General features: G+C 45.7%; 1 long non-coding RNA gene across 1 annotated transcript; it reads left to right on the forward strand.

Moving 5' to 3' along the window:
• The first annotated feature begins 5,632 nt into the window (after nt 1-5,632).
• LOC127001101 (uncharacterized) lies at nt 5,633-7,577 on the forward strand. Its single transcript, XR_007754717.1, has 2 exons — nt 5,633-6,944; nt 7,008-7,577. It is a non-coding gene; the product is annotated as an uncharacterized LOC127001101 (long non-coding RNA).
• Nucleotides 7,578-19,542: the final 11,965 nt, after the last annotated feature.

Below are 19,542 nucleotides of genomic sequence, written 5' to 3' on the forward strand. Positions count from 1 at the left end.
TCCCCTCCTCCTCTTCCCCCACTCCCCTCCCTCCTTGTCACACTTCCTTCTCCTCCCCTCCCCTCCTTCCCTTCCTCTTGCCCTCTACACTCTCTACCCCTTCCATCCCTTACCTCTCCCCTCCTTCCCTTTCTCCCACCACCCTCCGCGGCCCCCCTGTGAGTCATTGTGGTCAGGCATAACAGCCGCTTGCTCGACGTGACGCGGCAATAACTGAGGACTGACTCGGACTGCCCAGCGCAATAATCTAGTTTGTCTGTTTGAAGTAATACAACTGCCACTACTACTACTGCTACTACTACTACTACTACTACTACTACTACTACTATTATTAACCTAATCATCCTCCTCCTCCTCGTCCTCCTCTTCCTCATCCTCCTATGCCTTCTATGAGTACTACAAAACCTCATCCTCCTCTTCCTCATCCTCCTATACCTCCTAAGATTACTACAGAACCTCCTCCTCCTCCTCCTCCCCCTCATTATAATCATCATCCAATATTACTACTACAATAAAAATAATAATAACAAAAACAATAATAATAATAATAATAATAATAATAATAATAATAATAATAATAATAATAATAATAATAATAATAATAATAATATCACTACTACTGCTGATGTTCTTGTACCTTCTACCACAACTTGTCAGGAAATAAAGAACAAGAACAAGAAAAACAAGAATAACAAAAGGACAAAAACAATGACACTAACAACAGGAAAACACTGGTGACAATGAATGACAACAACAGCTATAAACAACATGCGACGTGGAACAATGCATAACCCTAACACAGGACTCTCTCTCTCTCTCTCTCTCTCTCTCTCTCTCTCTCTCTCTCTCTCTCTAATCACACTGTCCTGCCTGGGGGTTGGGATGGCATGTTCCTCCCTTCTCCCTTGTTGTTTACCTGCAACAATAAACAATCAATCAATCAATCAATCAATCAATCTCTCTCTCTCTCTCTCTCTCTCTCTCTCTCTCTCTCTCTCTCTCTCTCACACACACACACACACACACACACACACACACACTGAAAATGCATCTCCAGGTTCAAAACAAGGAAGAAAACTACAATAACGACCCATTCAAAGAAGATACGTGTTGTAGCTAGCGATCGCGGGTCCAGCACGTGATCAGATCATGGGGAACGACGCACAGGCAGCCTCCTTCACTCCCTGTACACGTGTCTCGGAGTGCAGGCGACAAGCGAGGGAACTCATCAGCATACTTCTTGGCGCTGACGATGAAACAATGCACGAACAGAAACAATTGGAGCGTCTCGTGTCTAGTCAGCTGTGAGGACGTGTGCTTCGCCTGCTCCTCCTCCTCTTCCTCCTTTGCCTTCTTCTGTTTCTTCTTCTTCTTGTTTCAACTTTTTCCTTTCGTTTTCCTTTTCCTCCTCCTCTTTCTCCACTGCTACCATCACCTCCATCACCACCATTCCTTCCTCCTCCTCCTCTTGCTTCCCAACCACCACCACCACCATCACCACCATCACTACTTAAGAACTTAGAAACATAGGGAGTCTGCAAGAGGTCGGTAGGCCTATGCAAAGCTCGTGTAACCCTAACACCACCTAACCTCACTATCCATGAATCTATCTAACCTTTTCTTGAATGTATCTATCGTATTGGCACTCACAACATGACTGCCAGGCCTGTTCCACTCATCCACCACTCTTAGTATTGGCACTCACAACATGACTGCCAAGCCTGTTCCACTCATCCACCACTCTTAGTATTGGCACTCACAACATGACTGCCAAGCCTGTTCCACTCATCCACCACTCTTAGTATTGGCACTCACAACATGACTGCCAAGCCTGTTCCACTCATCCACCACTCTTAGTATTGGCACTCACAACATGACTGCCAGGCCTGTTCCACTCATCCACCACTCTTAGTATTGGCACTCACAACATGACTGCCAAGCCTGTTCCACTCATCCACCACTCTTTGTATTGCCACTCACAACATGACTGCCAGGCCTGTTCCACTCATCCACCACTCTTAGTATTGGCACTCACAACATGACTGCCAAGCCTGTTCCACTAATCCACCACTCTTAGTATTGGCACTCACAACATGAGCCTGTTCCATTTATCCACCACTCTGTTCGTCAACCAATTCTCACCTATGTCTTTAGAATCTGAAATTGTCTAACATAACTTAAGTCCTACTCAGCTCACTTAATACAAACCTTATTAATATCCCCCTCATTAAAGCCCTTCATCCATTTATAAGTTTCGATTAAGTCTCCTCGCACCTTTCGCCTTTCTAGAGAATGCAGATTAAATGTTGAAGTTTATCCTCCTCCTCCTCCACCACCTCAATGTCTCCAAAATTCGTGGCTTCATTTATCAGACATGAAGGGTGGGTGTCTGGCGGGTGGTGGTGATTGTGGTTGTGGGAAAGGACCATGGCGTCGGTGATGATGGTGGTGGTAGTGATGGTTGTACGGTGGTGGTGGTGGTTAATAGAGTGATCATGGAAATGGTGGTGGTGGCTGGGGTTGGGGAGGAGGTCATGATGGTGGTGGTGGTGGTGGTAGTGGTTGGGGAAGAAGTCATGGTGGTGGTGGTGGTAGTGACAGTGGTGGTCGGGGTCATGGTATCTAGTCGCCCTCCAACGCCTCTAGTATTGCCGGCAGCACGCGAGGACGAGGAGGAGGAGGACCTACAACTCATTAAATATGCAGACGCAGCCGTGGAAAGTTTAATTAATTCTCCAAAGTTGAAGAAACAACGTTAGGCTCAAGAACAATTGACATATTTGAGCAAGTCTTCCCGTAACCGAACCAGGGAGCGAGGCGTTAACACATATCCCGGGCATTCTTGGGAAACTAAGCTTATGAAAATAACGAGAGGTAAGTTGGGTGTTATTAGGAGGTAGTAGGAGCAATAGTAGACTTGGTAGGCAGTGGCTGAACAGATAGCGAGACGGCCCCGCGTTCAGGAGGACGCGAATTAAATCCCCGACCGGTGCCACCAAGCTGGGATTTTTCAGCCGCCGCCGAGTGGCTTAAAACTACCCACATGCTGTCCAGAAGACCACCTATCAACCCGGACTCTAGATTCTAGGATTAAAGATGAGCTCCGGGAGGGCAGCATGAGCCAATGTAAGATGGCGCCACTATAAACACTCGCCTGCGCCAGAACGGGCTGGGCCGACCATCAGGACCCACCGGGAAGAAGCCTTGGACCGACCATCAGGATCCACCGGGAAGAAGCCTTGGACCGACCATCAGGATCCACAGGGAAGAAGCCTCCCGGCGCAATAGGCCAAGACGTAAAAAAAAAAAAAAATAATAATAATAATAATATGGACTTAGGTTATATACCCTGAACAAGCTAGAGTTATTGAAGTACAGTAGTAGCAATAGCGGACTTCGTATGGAATTAACAAGACATCTAAGTTGGGCGATATTAAGAGGTAGTAGGAGCAATAGTAGACTTGGTAGGACTTATAATATGGGCTTAGGTTACTTACTCTATACCCTGAAGAAGATGGCGTTACTGAAGTAGTAGCAGCAATAGTGGACTTCAATAACAAGACATCTAAGGTTGGGGTTATTTAAGAGGTAGTGAGAGCAATAGTAGACTTGGTAAGACTTACAATATGGGCTTAGGTTACTTACTCTATACCCTGAACAATCTAGAGCTATTGAAGTAGTAGTAGCAATAGTGGACTTCGTATGGAATTAACAAGACATCTAAGTTTGGGGATATTTAAGAGGTAGTGAGAGCAATAGTAGACTTGGTAGGACTTATAATATGGGCTTAGGTTACTTACTCTTACTCTATATCCTGAACAAGCTAGAGCTATTGAAGTAGAAGTAGCAATAGTGGACTTCGTATGGAATTAACAAGACATCTAAGTTGGGCGTCATTTAAGAAGTAGTAGCTATGGCAGACTTAGTAGGTGTATATCATGATCTTAGGTTACTGACTCTATATTGCCCTAAACAAGCCGGAGTAATACTAAGACTTATTATCGTCAGGCTTTTAATAAAAGATCTTCGGTTACTTATTCTTTACCTTTACGAGATAGAAGGAAGGAGAGAGGAGGGCAATGATACGAAAGGTGTGTGTGTGTGTGTGTGTGTGTGTTACGGATAAAAATACAGATACGCACTATAGCCCACTATAGCTCAGGCAACACACACACACACACACACACACACACACACACACATCAGCGGATCAGGAGGGACCAAGACAAGCGAGACAAGACACACATTAAATAATACAACAAATTTCAACCTGAGCGAATATATTTTTCCCGCTTAAGCTCTCGCGATTGGGGGGGAGGAATGGGGGAGGGGAGCGGAGGAGCAGGGAGAAGAGGGGAGGGGGAGGAGGAGGAGGAAGAGGAGGAACACAAAAAAACACAAAGGAAGAACAAACAACAGCAGACCAGCTGGTCCTTACGAGGCTGTTTGTGAGAAGCTACACTAACTATCTAATCAAAGGTGGAACATGAAGGACAACAAAGGCGAAGGCTCCTCCCCACCCCGCCATCCCTCCAGCCAAAGCTGGCAGGAAAGGAAAAAGAACCATGCAGCATGGAAAAACTGCATGGAATTTATGTAGGAAAGAGGAAAGAACTACCATTACTGCTACCACTAACCGGGCGATATAAGCGGACAAGGACACCAGTATTCGAAAGAACTTAACGTTATTATGACAATGAGTAATATCTTAGTTGCTGGTTGGATTCAAAATACTTGTCTATTCTATTCTTGAAGGCCGTAACTGTTGTACTATCAGCGACATCACAGGGAAGAGAGTTCCAAACATTAACAACTCGATTGAAGAAGAAGTGTTTAGCTTCGTACGACGAGAATCTTTTACCACTTATCTTCAAATTGTGATTTCTTCTTGTTCTATTTGATCGATCAATTGTAAAGTATTCTTCCGCATTAATATCACTGAATCCTTTAAACATTTTAAACACTTCTATTAGATCGCCTCGCATTCTTCGTTTTGATAGGCTGAATAAATTTACTTCTTTAAGCCTTTGTTTATATGACAAATTTATCAACCTAGGAATCATCTTTGTTACTCTTCGTTGAACCCGTTCCAACTTTTCTATGTCTTTTCTGTAGTAGGGAGACCAAAACTGTACACAGTACTCTAGACGGGGTCGAACCAACGAATTATGCAGTTTTAATATTACTTTTTCCGATTTATTATTACAGACTCGTCCGATGAAGCCAACCAATTTGTTTGCAGTTTTAACTACCTCTGAACAATGCTGACCGGGCTTTAAATCGCTTGATATAGTGATTCCAAGATCCTTTTCTTTACTTACTGCTGAAAGTTGTTGGCCATTCATTACGTACCTAACGCGATTGTTATTTTTTCCGATGTGCAACACTTTACATTTGTCAACGTTAAATTTCATTTGCCATTGATTGGCCCAACGTGCAAGTCGATCTAGATCTGATTGTAAAGCTTCTTCGTCGAGGAGGGGAGGGGGGAAGCAGCAGGTGGTATGTGGGAGGTGGAAAGGACACACACACACACACACACACACACACACACACACACACACACTCCTACATCAGTTCGCAAAATTCACCGACTAGACTAGACTGGCAGCGGCATCAGATAATAAAAAAACAAACACAAATAGAGGTAAAAATCAACACCAGACAGCGTGACCCAGACAGACGCTTGAAGGCCTGACTGACGGGAGACAAAAATATCAAACGAGAAAATTTGACGGGAGGTGCAGCTGGCAGGGCGGCGGCGGCGGAGGCGAAGGCGGGGGAGGCGTGAAGCAGAAAGGTTGAGACTCGAGAGAAAGGACTGGAGGCGAGGAACAAGGGAGGAGGTAGTGAGCGGCGGTACTGTAGGAGCGAGGAACACAGTGATGATGGGTCGGGAGAAAGGGAAGTAAGGTGAGACGAAGTAAAGTAGGAGGCGACGAGTAGAATGAAGTAGTTGCAGTGACATGAGAAAGAGCGGGAGGCGAGGCAAGGCAGGAGGAGAACATAAGAACATAAGAACGTAAGGAGTCTGCAAGAGGCCGGCTGGCCTATACAAGGCAGCTCCTGTATACTCAACCCCACCTTACCTCACCATCCATGGCTTTATCTAATCTCTTCTTGAATGTATCTATGGGTATCTTAAATTGCTGACCTTCTTCATCAACACCAAGCACCACACAAGGAGTTTTCGTAGTATTTGGTGTCTGGTTTGGGGGCTTACAAACTTGCTGTACTGTCTGTGTGCTCTGAATGTCTATGTATATCCATGTAAATTTAACTCTATTTATCTATCTGGTAATAGTATTAATATCTAGTAGTAGTAGTAGTAGTAGTAGTAGTAGTAGTAGTAGTAGTAGCATAACAACAATAATAATGATAATGATATAATTTTAGTAAGAGTAACAGCATTAAGTATACTTAACAAATAAGAAAGATGCAGGAATCAATAATTATAAGCCCCTCCGAGGCATACCCATTGACTAATTTCGTAGCAAATTTTGAGATTATTGAGTAAATGGTGAGTGTGTAGCGTGTATGTAGTTTGGTGTGAAAAGTAAGAAAGTGAGAAAGCCATTCGTGAGTTTTTGAACTCTTCTTTTTGTTGTTGAGAAACATTAGAGAAACGTCGAGATATTGTCCGGAGGCATTGTTCTGAGAGTGGTCAGGAAATGTCAGGGGGCATTATCGCGTGGGTCGTCATCGGGTTGTCCATCGTGTCCAAAGAGTGCCAGGGGTCTGTCAGGGGTCAGTAGGTCGTATAATCGAGTTATCAGTCCGTGTCCAAAGGGTGCCAGGGGTCTGTCAGGGGTCAGTTGGTCGTGTAATCGAGTTATCAGTCCATGTCCAAAGAGTGCCAGGGGTCTGTCAGGGGTCAGTAGGTCGTATAATCGAGTTATCAGTCCATGTCCAAAGAGTGCCAGGGGTCTGTCAGGGGTCAGTAGGTCGTATAATCGTGTTATCAGTCCGTGTCCAAAGAGTGCCTGGGGTCTGTCAGGGGTCAGTAGGTCGTGGGTCGTCAGGAGTTGTCAGTCCGTGTGTTTTTTTAGTCTGGCTGAGCCGCTGTCTCCCCAGAAGAGTCTCAGCCATAACTTTGGTGTTGTCTGTTGGTCTGGATAAGCCGCATTCTCCCCAGAGGAGACTCACTCTTACCAACACACAGCACCGTTTTTTTGTTGTTTTATGATTTTTTTGTTGTTTTTATGTTTTTATAGTTAGTGACGCTCTGCCCTGCTGGGGGGATTTCTTCTTCCCCGCGCGGCAGTTCCTCTTGGAGGCGTCAGTCATTATGATTATGGTGATTTGTACCGGTGACCTAAACTGATATAAGGGTCACAGCTCGTCTGGCTACTTCTTAGGAAGGTCAGCACGTCTTGCGGGAACTTCAACGCCCCCCCCGCCGGACCTTCGGGATCCCCGGCACCGCCATGGACGCCCCGGGGGAGCCAGGGCGCCCTACCGGGGCCCCTCCAGCCCTGCGATGCTCACCAGCAAGACCAAGGACTCGCTGGTGCTCCCCAGCCCCGACGATTCGAGGAGGGCGGGTGCAAGAACGCGCTTCTCAAAAGTGCCAGACGGGATTATTAAATCAATCACAAACACTGTGAGGGCGCCGCGCACCGCGTTTGTAGGTTCTGGGATGGAAAGTCGGAAGGCCTCGGGAACGGGACAGCATCAACAAAATAGAAAGAAAAACTCGAGACGGCTTTCGGTGCGGCATTCGATTCCCTCTTTCTTTCTCACTTCCCTTCCACCCTCTCTTTCTTCCTTGCTCTCCAACTCTTTTATATTTCTTTCTTATTCTTTCAAACCTTCTCTCTCTCTCTCTCTCTCTCTCTCTCTCTCTCTCTCTCTCTCTCTCTCTCTCTCTCTCTCTCTCTCCAATGACTTTGGAAGCTTACCATAGACGATAAGACTAAAAAAATTAACTTGCATTCTTTGGCGAGACGTGGACTGCGTGGGGACTCACTTGATGGGTTTTAAATTTATAATGGAGATTAACAAGGGCGATTTAAATCTAGTAATTAAATTATTATATGTCTCCTCGCTCCCGTCTTGTAAAAAGGTAAACATCTTAAGATATTTACAGAACTAAGAAAGGCGTCCATACTTGCCTCTTCCTAACTTATCCTAATACTAATTCCCCTTATACTAATTCTTCCTTATACCAACTCGCCTTCATACTAACTCACTCGCCCTCCCAATAATTAGTCGAGTCACCTGTTTGGATCAAAGGGTTTGTGTGCTCTGAATATCTTTGTAAATCCATGTAAATTTAACTATCCCCCTATTTATCTCGCTGGTAATAGTATTAATATCTAGTAGTAGTAGTAGTAGTAGTAGTAGTAGTAGTAGTAGTAGTAGTAGTAGTAGCATATCAATAATAATAATAATGATAGTGATAACTGTGTGAGCAGCAGCGGCGCCGTGACAGATGCGAAGAGAGAAAGGGCGGGAACGTAACTTAAGGTAAGGTAAGGTATGTGAGGTAAGTTAAAGTAAGGTAGCATAAGGTAGAGTAACGTGAGGTAAGGTAAGGTGAAGTAAGGTAAATAACGTAAGGAAGGGTAAGGTAAGGTGAGATAGGCCAAACTAGGAGGATACTTTTTTTTTTTTACAACAAAGGAGACAGCTCAAGGGCACAAATAAAGGAAACAATAATAAAAATTTTTTTTCGGGAGGAGAGGTGTTCAATAGTCTTTGGGAGCCAGTTCTTGATTCTGGGGCTCAGCGCAAGGAAGGTTCCACTCGGTTCATTTCGGTTCCACTCAGATCCACTCGGCCATCCACTCCCCGTCCCGCAGTGAAGCGCCGCCGAAACATTCATACCTCCTTCCCTCTCTTATTTGCATGATAATTGAAACTATTATAATTTGTCTGTTTTCTGCTCTTTCTGAAACCTGACGTGAAAGGTTTCGTTTTAATATTCAGGGGAAACATTTTAGTGTGGGAATAATTGTTTTTTCCGTCTGAATTTCAAGTGCATGACTCGTATATTAATCTCTCTCTCTCTCTCTCTCTCTCTCTCTCTCTCTCTCTCTCTCTCTCTCTCTCTCTCTCTTGTCTCGCTTTTTCGGCCATATCCGCTTTTTTATACTTTTCTTTCAGCATTTTAACTTATTTTCAGAGTCCATTTACCTTAGTTTCTTGTACCTTTCTTCTTTACACGTGCGATGTCTTCTCTCTATGATACGTATTCTTAAACATTTCGGGGCTCACACACCTACACTAGATAAAGCTTTCGTAGAGGCTGTGTTAGTATTTCCACTGGTAAGGTTGAGTCTACTAAGGATTTCAGAAGCTGTGCGGCCTCGTTTTTTGGGAATAATATCGTAACGAACAATCGTATCGGTACGAGATTTTGCGACAGTGTATTTCACACACTGCCTTAATTTTTAAGGGTATCGCCAACCGCCACAAGTAGAAAATAAAGGCACTTGTCCCTATACCAAGAGGGTAAAGTCATCAGTGTCAGGCAAAGATACGAACACAACTACCAGAGGCTCCGCCCACCTTGTTCCTCTTCCCTCCATCTCCGCCTCCTCCTTCTCCTCAATCTCTCTCTCTCTCTCTCTCTCTGGAAGATACATACATACTCGAGAATGATTTTTTTTTTTCAATTAAGGCATGCTTGATGTGATACTGGGACTTTAATTTTGAGCATAGTGATACACATCTGGGCCGTGGACGTAATGACATGTGAGAGTAGGGTGAGGTGGTAAATGATGCTACCATGATTGATGGTAGAACGATTGCTCGCTTGTATTTGTTTCTCTCTCGTTTGTTTTTTGTTGTTTTCCTTTTTGCTACCTTTCTTCGTCACCTGACTTTGACTCGCGGCACCAGTCGTCAAGTGTACCAGAGAGAAGATAAAATGGCCACTAAGATACAGCACTGTCGCCATGGCTGCAGAAATGCGTTTGTCACGCGACTTGTTAACTTTTTTAACAAGGAGAAGGCCAGCAATAGCCTTAAGATTGCTTTGAATAGGTAAGTTTTTATTGTTTTTTCTTGTTTAACATAGTAAATAAGTCCTTGTGCCCTCCGCTCATTAGAATCGCAGCCTTAGTCATGCCGAAACTTATTTCTAAACCATGACAATATTTGTTTTTTACGGAACTTTACATCAATCATTTATTTATTCATATTGTCCTTCCTCTACTCAGGCCTTACCACCGTGCTGCTGCGGCCTTAGGGATGCGAGTGAAGATGGTGCAGTCGATCGTGCAGCGCAGCACCAGGTCACGGCCTGACACACCACCAGCACCTCCAGCTCAGCCCGTCATCGACAGCTTCACGATCGGAGCCATTCGCCGCCACATACACGCACAGTTTGCTGTCAAGCAGGACTTCACTCTCGCTTCCCTGACAGACAACTTAAAGGCAGCTAGCATCATCCCTGATGAAACCTCTAAGATTTCCTTGTGGCGACTGCTCCATGAAATGGGATTCCGGTATAAGAAATGTCAGCGCAAATTTTATGTCAGGAAGGAGTCCATGGACGTCGTGTGCCGCAGGATACAAGCCCTACGAACGCTGAAAAGACACCGGGAAGAGAACAGGATGGTGGTATACGTGGACGAGACCTGGTTCACCACCAGGATGAACCACAACATGGAGTGGGTGGACAGCACGCAGCCTGTCACCAGTGTGACGTACAACCGCCAGGTGCCTCCAGGAGAAGGGGAACGCTTCGTGGTAGTCGCAGCTGGCACAGAGGATGGTTTCATTGACAGCTCCTTTCTCTGTTTCCCTGCCAAGAATACCAGCGGCGACTACCATGGAGAAATGAACGGCAAGCTTTTCCTTCGTTGGCTTACGTCACAGCTCCTGCCGTTCCTGGAGCAGCCGGCAGTATTAGTGATGGACAATGCTCCATACCATAGCCAACTGACTGAGGAGAGTCGCTGCCCCACCACTGCCACAAGGAAATCGGACATCATTGAATGGTTGGAGCAGTGAGACATAGCCTTTCCACAGCAAGCTACACGGCCTGAGCTCCTCAGTATCTGCCGTGAAAACAGGCCAAATCCTCAATACAAGGTGGATAACATCATCCGCGCATCGGGCCACGAGATTGTTCGTCTGCCACCTGCTCATCCTGAGCTCAATGCGATTGAGCAGGTGTGGGTCATGAAGAAGCGACACGTGCGCTCCTCACTGCAACGTTTCACACGAGCTGACCTGCAAGCCAGGATGGAGGAGGCCAGACTTTCTGTCACAGCCGAGGTGTGGGAAGGTGCGGTTCGGCGATCACGACGCTTTGAGGACGACTACTGGACAACGGATAATATCCATGAAAGTGTCGATCCTCTCGTTATTAACCTTGACTGTGACAGTGATGATGATGGGGATTTAGTGTTAAGTTGTGAAGAAGATTAAAGTCTTGAATATTCTTGTTTGTATCCTTAGTAAACCAAGAGTGTCCTTGCCATCACTATATTGTATAAAGTTCATTAATATAAGCCTCATAACCCAGTGTCCCTCATCCACACTCAGTGATTCACTTTTAGTACTACCTCAAACATTTTATACCTTCGCAATTCTTCCCGTTACCATACTTTCAGCTCTTCCCTGACAATAAAATTAATAGCACCACTATAATTTGGCGATAAGAGCACCATTACTTTTATCAGTAGGTACATGCTATACAATAGCCCTACGAAAACGTACACCATAAACCACCAAACCACTACGCTACCAATAGTTACGGAGGTAATTAGGCTATGTAAGTAACACGTTACCCTACTCTCAACTTTATTTAAAGGATGCCTATCAGTATTAGAAAGAGTATATAACGCCACTACAATTAATGCATGCCTTTCATTCATTATAGTTACGAAGCTACATGAGAGAGAGAGAGAGAGAGAGAGAGAGAGAGAGAGAGAGAGAGAGAGAGAGAGAGAGAGAGAGAGAGAGAGAGAGAGAGAGAGAGAGAGAGAGAGAGAGAGAGAGAGAGAGAGAGAGAAGGGAGGAGGCGGGAGATGGAGGGAAGAGGAACAAGGTGGGCGGAGCCTCTGGTAGTTGTGTTCGTATCTTTGCCTGACACTGATGACTTTACCCTCTTGGTATAGGGACAAGTGCCTTTATTCTCTACTTGTGGCGGTTGGCGATACCCTTCAAAATTAAGGCAGTGTGTGAAATACACTGTCGCAAAATCTCGTACCGATACGATTGTTCGTTACGATGTTATTCCCAAAAAACGAGGCCGCACAGCCTTTGAAATCCTTAGTAGTGATCGTTTGACAAGGCTTCTGCACCGTGAACGTGAAAAGAACACTTATGAGAACCCGATTAACCGTATTCTCAAACGTCACGGGGCTCACACACCTACACTAGATAAGGCTTTCGTGGGATGTTGTGTTAGTATTTCCATTGGGCAGTTTTATGAGCCTAGTAATAGTTTGACAAGGCTTCTGGGCTATGGACGTGAAACAACACTCATGAGAACCCGATTAACCATATTCTCAACCACTTTTGGACTCACACACCTACACTTGATAAGGCTTTCGTAGAAGTTGAGATGTTAGTATATCCATGGTTAAGTTTTTTGAGCCTAGTGATAGTTTGACAAGGCTTCTGCACCATGAATGTGAAACAACACTTATGAGAGCCCGACCTATCTCCTATGTGGCCTTTGAAAATAGTTGTTGTGAGAGTCGAAAGTGTTTGAGAATACGGGCCTGAATTTTCCATGAGTTTCTACCCTTCCTTCCTCACCCATTCAATCTCGGCTTCAATTCACACGCATCTTCTAACTTATCCAGCGTTCCCTTCCCTTCACTTCCCTTCCCTCCCTCGCCTGTGTTTCTTGAATGATTTCTTTCCGCTCAGTTTCTCTCCTTCAGCATCCACTGAATAAAACTAAATCCTTACTCTCCTCCGTGGTGCAGTGGTTAGCGTGCCTAGCTACGAATCCGCGGGCCCGGGTTCGAATCCCAACCTTACCTTTACCTTACTTTCTGGAGTTAATGTGGAAGGTTCATGATCATAGTAAGCATTAAGATCAAGAAGGTAAAAGAACTGTCTCAAGAAAGGATCTAAAACTGATGTGCATTGTGAAGAGAGAGAGAGAGAGAGAGAGAGAGAGAGAGAGAGAGAATCAACCTCAACATGCAAATGAACCTCGAAGTGATACAGACATTGGACAAAAAACACCATCTCTTGTTTATCTCATTGCTGTCGGGGCTGGGAGGAGGTGACAGCAGCACAGAATCGACAGCTCATACGATACACAAGTTATTGACTGGTGACACGGAACTCGAGCCACCCTATAACGCCTCTTGCTGATACGGGTCACACACTTCCTAACACGGGTCACACACACTTCCGGATACGGGTCACACTTAAGTTGTTGTTTTTTAAGCAAAGGAGACAGTTCAGAGGCTAAAAAAAAAAAGGAAACAATAATGGAAAAAAGCCCGCTACTCACTGCTCCTAAAGGTACGGGTCACACGGGTACGGGTCACATTCTACCTGATACGGGTCACACTCAGGAAGGTGAGAAGAATAACTGAAGAAAGGTAAAAATAAAAGTTAGAAAATAAAGGAAAGTAGATGTAAGGTTAATATAATAAAAGAAAATAAAAATATATATATATATATATATATATATATATATATATATATATATATATATATATATATATATATATATATATATATATATATATATATATATATATATATATATATATATATATATATATATATATATATATATATATATATATATATATATATATATATATATATATATATCATACCACCTGATGCGGGTCACACAATCTTGCACCCAGAACCAGGCCCTTGTGTGTGTGTGTGTGTGTGTGTGTGTGTGTGTGTGTGTGTGTGTGTGTGTGTGTGTGTGTGTGTGTGTGTGTGTGTGTGTGTGTGTGTGTGTGTGTATGGTGATGCGGCTCATTTAAATGCACACTTTTTTTGCCTCCTGTGACGGTAAGTGTTTTTTATGTGTCTTGACTCTGTTGTGCCAGACATGTTCTCCTCCTCCTCCTCGTCCTCCTCCTCCCCCCCTTCCCCATTTTCCCATTTTCTCTCTCTCTCTCTCTCTCTCTCTCTCTCTCTCTCTCTCTCTCTCTCTCTCTCTCTCTCTCTCTCTTAACTACAGTCTACACACACACACACACACACACACACACACAGTAGCCAGACCCACGTGAATGTAAAGGAAGAACAGGTACTACAGTAATGCAAAGACAAGGAAGGAACTAAACTAATGCAACAACAAGACAAGGAAGAAAATAAAATAATACAAAGAAAAGGAAAGAAAATTGACTGCGGAGGAGACAGGAATGCAGGTCGATTGCACTTCCTGGAGGCGAAAATATGCAGATAATGACATGCGCGGGTGAGGTGTGGTGTGTGTGTGTGTGTGTGTGTGTGTGTGTGTGTGTGTGTGTGTGTGTTTGAGAGAAGAAAAAGAGAATGAAATAAAAAAAAGGAAAAGAAAGCGAATAAGAGAAAAAGAAGAATGAGAAAAGACGAGAGAGAGAGAGAGAGAGAGAGAGAGAGAGAGAGAGAGAGAGAGAGAGAGAGAGAGAACATATCCCATACCTTAGTCTTCAGCGTTTATCTCCATCTCTCTTACCTGCAAAAGAGGGAAAAAAATAATTAACAAACAGTAAATAAAATAACATAAATAACATATACAAATCTAAATAACGTAAGCTAAGGTACAAGAGGTCGGGTAAGGTAAAGGAAGGTAAGTAAAGGGAGCTGGATGAGTCCGGGTAAGTCAGGCCGAGGTAGGGACGGTCCGCGCTGGCTGGTTGCTGGCTGAAGAACTACTATAAAACATGAACTAAAGTAAAGACAGGGAAGAATAGGGGCTACTAGTAGGAACAGGAACTCATACAAAGACAGGAAAGAACAGTAGATGAGGGACTAATACAGAACTGAGGTGGCGGGGTAAGATGAGGTGCGGCGGCGCTGGAAGATGGGTGGCTGGCGTGCAGTCTGCGGGCCTCTCGTGACGGGGTGAGCCACGTAAGGTGAAGCAGTGTATTAGCCCAGAGGAGTAGTGTGAGGCGGGATACGGGAATGTTGCGTGCCTCCTTAGCAACGACGTGTGTGTGTATGGGGGGGGGGGAAAGGGGGTTGTGTGTGTGTGTGTGTGTGTGTGTGTGTGTGTGTGTGTGTGTGTGTGTGTGTGTGTGTGTGTGTGTGTGTGTGTGTGTGTGTGTGTTGATGTGTATGTGTGGTATATTTTAAGTTTTAGATCAATTAACTATATATCATTTTTTATGTGTGTGTATGTGGTTGTGTGTGTGTGTGTGTGTGTGTGTGTGTGTGTGTGTGTATAATTCACCACGGCCTGATCACGAGTTGGACTCGCTTTCGCCAGCAGGTTCCCTCACGACGTGAGCAAGTGCTCATTATCGTCGATCTCTGGGTACTGCCAGGACCTCACACACCACACACCCCATCCCTCTTTCTCAAGGGGGGACAGTAACCACTCCTAGTCAATGGAAAGAATCCGGCCTGAGCGGGGCTCGAACGCCGCCTTTTAGCCGTGAAGCCTTGCAGCGCGGCGCACTTACCGATTGAGCTACCGGAGCGGTGTGTGTGTGTGTGTGTGTGTGTGTGTGTGTGTGTGTGTGTGTGTGTGTGTGTGTGTGTGTGTGTGTGTGTGTGTGCTATATTTTGTTTAGAGGTCAATTAACTATCCATCTATCTATCTATCTTCCTGTGTGTGTGTGTGTGTGTGTGTGTGTGTGTGTGTGTGTGTGTGTGTGTGTGTGTGTGTGTGAGTGTGTGTGTGTTGTGTGTGTGTGTGTGTGGGGGGGGGGGGGGGATAGAAAAACAACAACAACAACAAAAAATAAAATAAAAAATAAACGGGAACAATATCAACAACAACAGCACAAAGACAACATTAAATTGCGTATGTACTTATGTATGTATGTGTGTATGTATGAATGTAAATATGTAAGTATATATGCGCGGGAGAAGAGACTGAGTGCATTAGCGTTCGTGTGAGGGCGAGTGTGAGGCGCGAGTCCTTAGAAGAAGTCCCTTGCGTCGTGCTCTGAAGGCGGAAGCAACGACCCCCGTCACTCAAGATGTATTTGCGGCTGCCAAGTGTTTGTCTCCTCGTCTGGGCCGGGGAGGTGAAATCAATAACGCCAATAACAACATGAGAGAGAGAGAGAGAGAGAGAGAGAGAGAGAGGGGGATTTCAGAGGATAATTGATAGAGGAAACGAGGCAGATGGAAGGAAATAATAAAGAAAAACGTGAAGGAAAGGAAAAATGGAAGTGCCTTGAAGGAGGAGGAGGAGGAGGAGGAGGAGCAGGAGGAGGAGGAGGAGGAGGAGGAGCAGGAGGAGGAGGAGGAGGAGGAGGAGGAGGAGGAGACGGGGGCCTCGATCAAAGAGTTCGGGGCGAGGAAAAGGCTGCAAAATACTAAGATGAGTCGCCTGGGGACAGGAGAGGTTGAGGCCAATATCCAGTGAGGTAACCAGACAGCTCCACTTCCTCGAGCCCGCGCAGATTGAGTGACGTCAGCAAAATAATGGAAGCGGTGGCCGAGTAGTCAGCGTGTTTTTTTTTTTTTTTTTTTTTTTTACGTCGCGGCCTATTGCGCTGGTAGGCTTCTTCCCGGTGGAGGCTGATGGTCAGCCCAAAACTTCTTCCCGGTGGGGCCTGATGGTCGGCCCAGCCCGTTCTGGCGCAGGCGAGTGTTTATAGTGGCGCCATCTTGCACTGGCTCATGCTGCCCTCACGGAGCTCATCTTTAATCCAAGAATCTAAACTCCTGCTTGATGGGTGGTCTTTTGGACAGCATGCGGGTAGTTTTAAGCTACTCAGCGGCGGCTGACAAAACCCAGCTTGGTGGCACCGTGTGGGGATTGAACTCGCGTCGTCCCAGACGCGGAGCCGTCACGTCCATTCAGCCACCGCCTCCCTGTGGTCGTGGTGAGCCCAAGGACCGAGGTTCGAGTCCCACCAAAAGACGCTGACAACTTTCAACCATCGCAGAGTGGTGGAAGATTAAACACATGCTGCCCAGACCTTCCGTCAACCCTAACTTCAGCGACTTCGGTCAAGAGCAGCACCGGGGGCAGCATGGGACAGGCAAGAGTCATGCATCACGGCTGTCAATATAAACAAAATTCACCTGCGCCCTTAACAGGTTGGTGTCGTCTAAGAGGCCCCCAAGAGAGCCTACAGACACATACAACAACTAATTTCAAAGGCGTTGGATTCACCCGAGTGTTATTCACGTTCATGGTGCAGAAGCCTTGTCAAACTATCACTAGCCTCATAAAACTGCCCATGGAAATACCAACACAACCTCTACGAAAGCCATATCAGCGGTGGATGTGTTAGCCCCGAACAACCATGAGTGTTGATCCCTGAACATTCAACAGTACAAGAGGAAAGAGCACTCCCTCTCTCCTCTCCTCCTCTCATGACTCGGTCTGAATTATGTCACTCGGTAAATCGACAGCCGTTCGGGTTCTACAATCGCAACAACACGGCTCTCATTAAGTCTGCCTCGTAAGCCATGTCTCCTGTGAGGGCTGCGGAGACTTGTGTTCCCTTCAGGCTCCCGCTCGTACACAATACCGACAACACTAAACCGCGGCACTGAATCAGTCGGCCCCAAAACTCTGCCAGCGGTGAAAACAACAAATACAGCATCGAAAACCCATGCGTCTGGGAGAGAACTTGCGGCGGAGGTGAAAGCGTCGTGTTCCGCCAATATGGTGAATGACAGCGGTGAAAACAACGTCTGGGGCGGCCGAGTGCTATACATCAGGCGTCGGGTGAATAAACAAACACACACAAACAGACAGACAGACAGACGTACAAATATTATATCGTATATTCCAAGTAACAAGTGTAAGTAAGTCCTGATAAAATAAATTCATAAACATACGTATATATATTCCCTAACGTAATAATATCACCTTCAGCAACACGTCAGCCCAATATTGGTATGAGTTAGTCCACCAATCTAACTTATAGAAACTAAATGAAAGAAACAAAGAAATCTAATAAGGAGCTAAATAACGCCGTACAGGTGTTGTCTTTACCTCAACACCTATGCAAAACAGTTCCTGCTACGGACACGAGAGCTTCAACGCTTCCTTGCTGGGGTGAGCGACAAGCGCCGCGACATGGACAGGCGCCTCGCGGGAACACTTGAGGCGGGTAAAGCAGCTCGTAAAAACAAACATCAAAATTGCCACCACAGAGTAAAGCGGCGCCGCCAACACCCCGGGGCTGGGAAAGGACCAAGTAACAACACGTGTGGGAACGCCTAAACAAATACTGACACACGAAAGAAACAACCTGACGCATGTTTAGTAGGTCCTCTAATTAGTATGTACTGGACAGGTAAAGAGGTCACGTGACACACTACTAGGCAAGGTGGAGGTCGTGACTATAAGTCCGGAAACGGCAAAACAAATACCAATAAATGAGAGAAAGACATTAACGCATTACTCGGTAGGTCTTCTGATTAGTATGCACGGGACAGGTGGAGAGAGAGAGGGAGGTGCGTCACGAGACAACGAAGGAAGAGGCAGTAATCATGACACGCCTGGGAACTGAATAACAAGTACCAACACATGAGAAAGAACTTAACGCATTCCTCGGTAGGTCTTCTGATTAGTATGCACAGGACAGGTAGAGAGAGGGAGGTGCGTCACGTGACAAAGGAAGCGGCAGTAATCATAACACGTCTGGGAACTGAATAACAAGTACCATCACATGAAAAAGAACTTAACGTATTCCTCGGAAGGTCCTCTGATTGGTATTTACAGGACAGGTAAACACGGGTTAGCGCTGGACAAAGGCGGCCACTCCCCCCCACCCATCCACACCCACACCCACCAAACAACACACACACACACACACACACACACACACACACACACACACACACAAGGTCGGAACAGAGACAGAGAAAAGTTTGGACAATTTTCTGAAGGCGTACACAACATTAGCGAAAATAAGGAAGCAGTTTTGTGAACAAATTTGCATATAAGTGGACTCCAGATATTTGAGGAGAGTGGAGATACCGAAACATACAGGGAACTTATTCTCTGGCTGCGGAAAAGGAGAGCAGGATTATAATTTGCAACAAAAAGATACGTCAAAGCTGGGGGCATACACTGTAGCTGCGCGTGGCCGTGGTGCTCATCTCCGTCGCATTGGCCCTTGAGTCTGTGGTGGGTTAGAGCTCATTACCCCGGGACACAGGACAGCATAACATCCGGGTTACCACAGTTTACCCTCCCCAGGCTCCCCCAGGTACCCATTTATCGACCAGTCCGAACGGGGGGATGAACAACTGGGCGGGATTCGAACCCAGGCCCGCCGATTCCTAGCTAGCCACGCTAACCACTGCACCAAAGGACTAAGGGAATATCGTTTTCTTTTTTAACCCGGTGCTGTTGAAAAGCTATACCGGACACCCTTCATCTGATCTGAGGCCCAAAGCTGCCGAGATGACTTAACCCGCCACAGGTATGCGTGAGGGAGGCGGGGGCGGGAGGGCGAGGCAAAGGGG

Source organism: Eriocheir sinensis, chromosome 20, assembly GCF_024679095.1.
Source record: "Eriocheir sinensis breed Jianghai 21 chromosome 20, ASM2467909v1, whole genome shotgun sequence".
NCBI classification, from domain to species: domain Eukaryota; kingdom Metazoa; phylum Arthropoda; class Malacostraca; order Decapoda; family Varunidae; genus Eriocheir; species Eriocheir sinensis.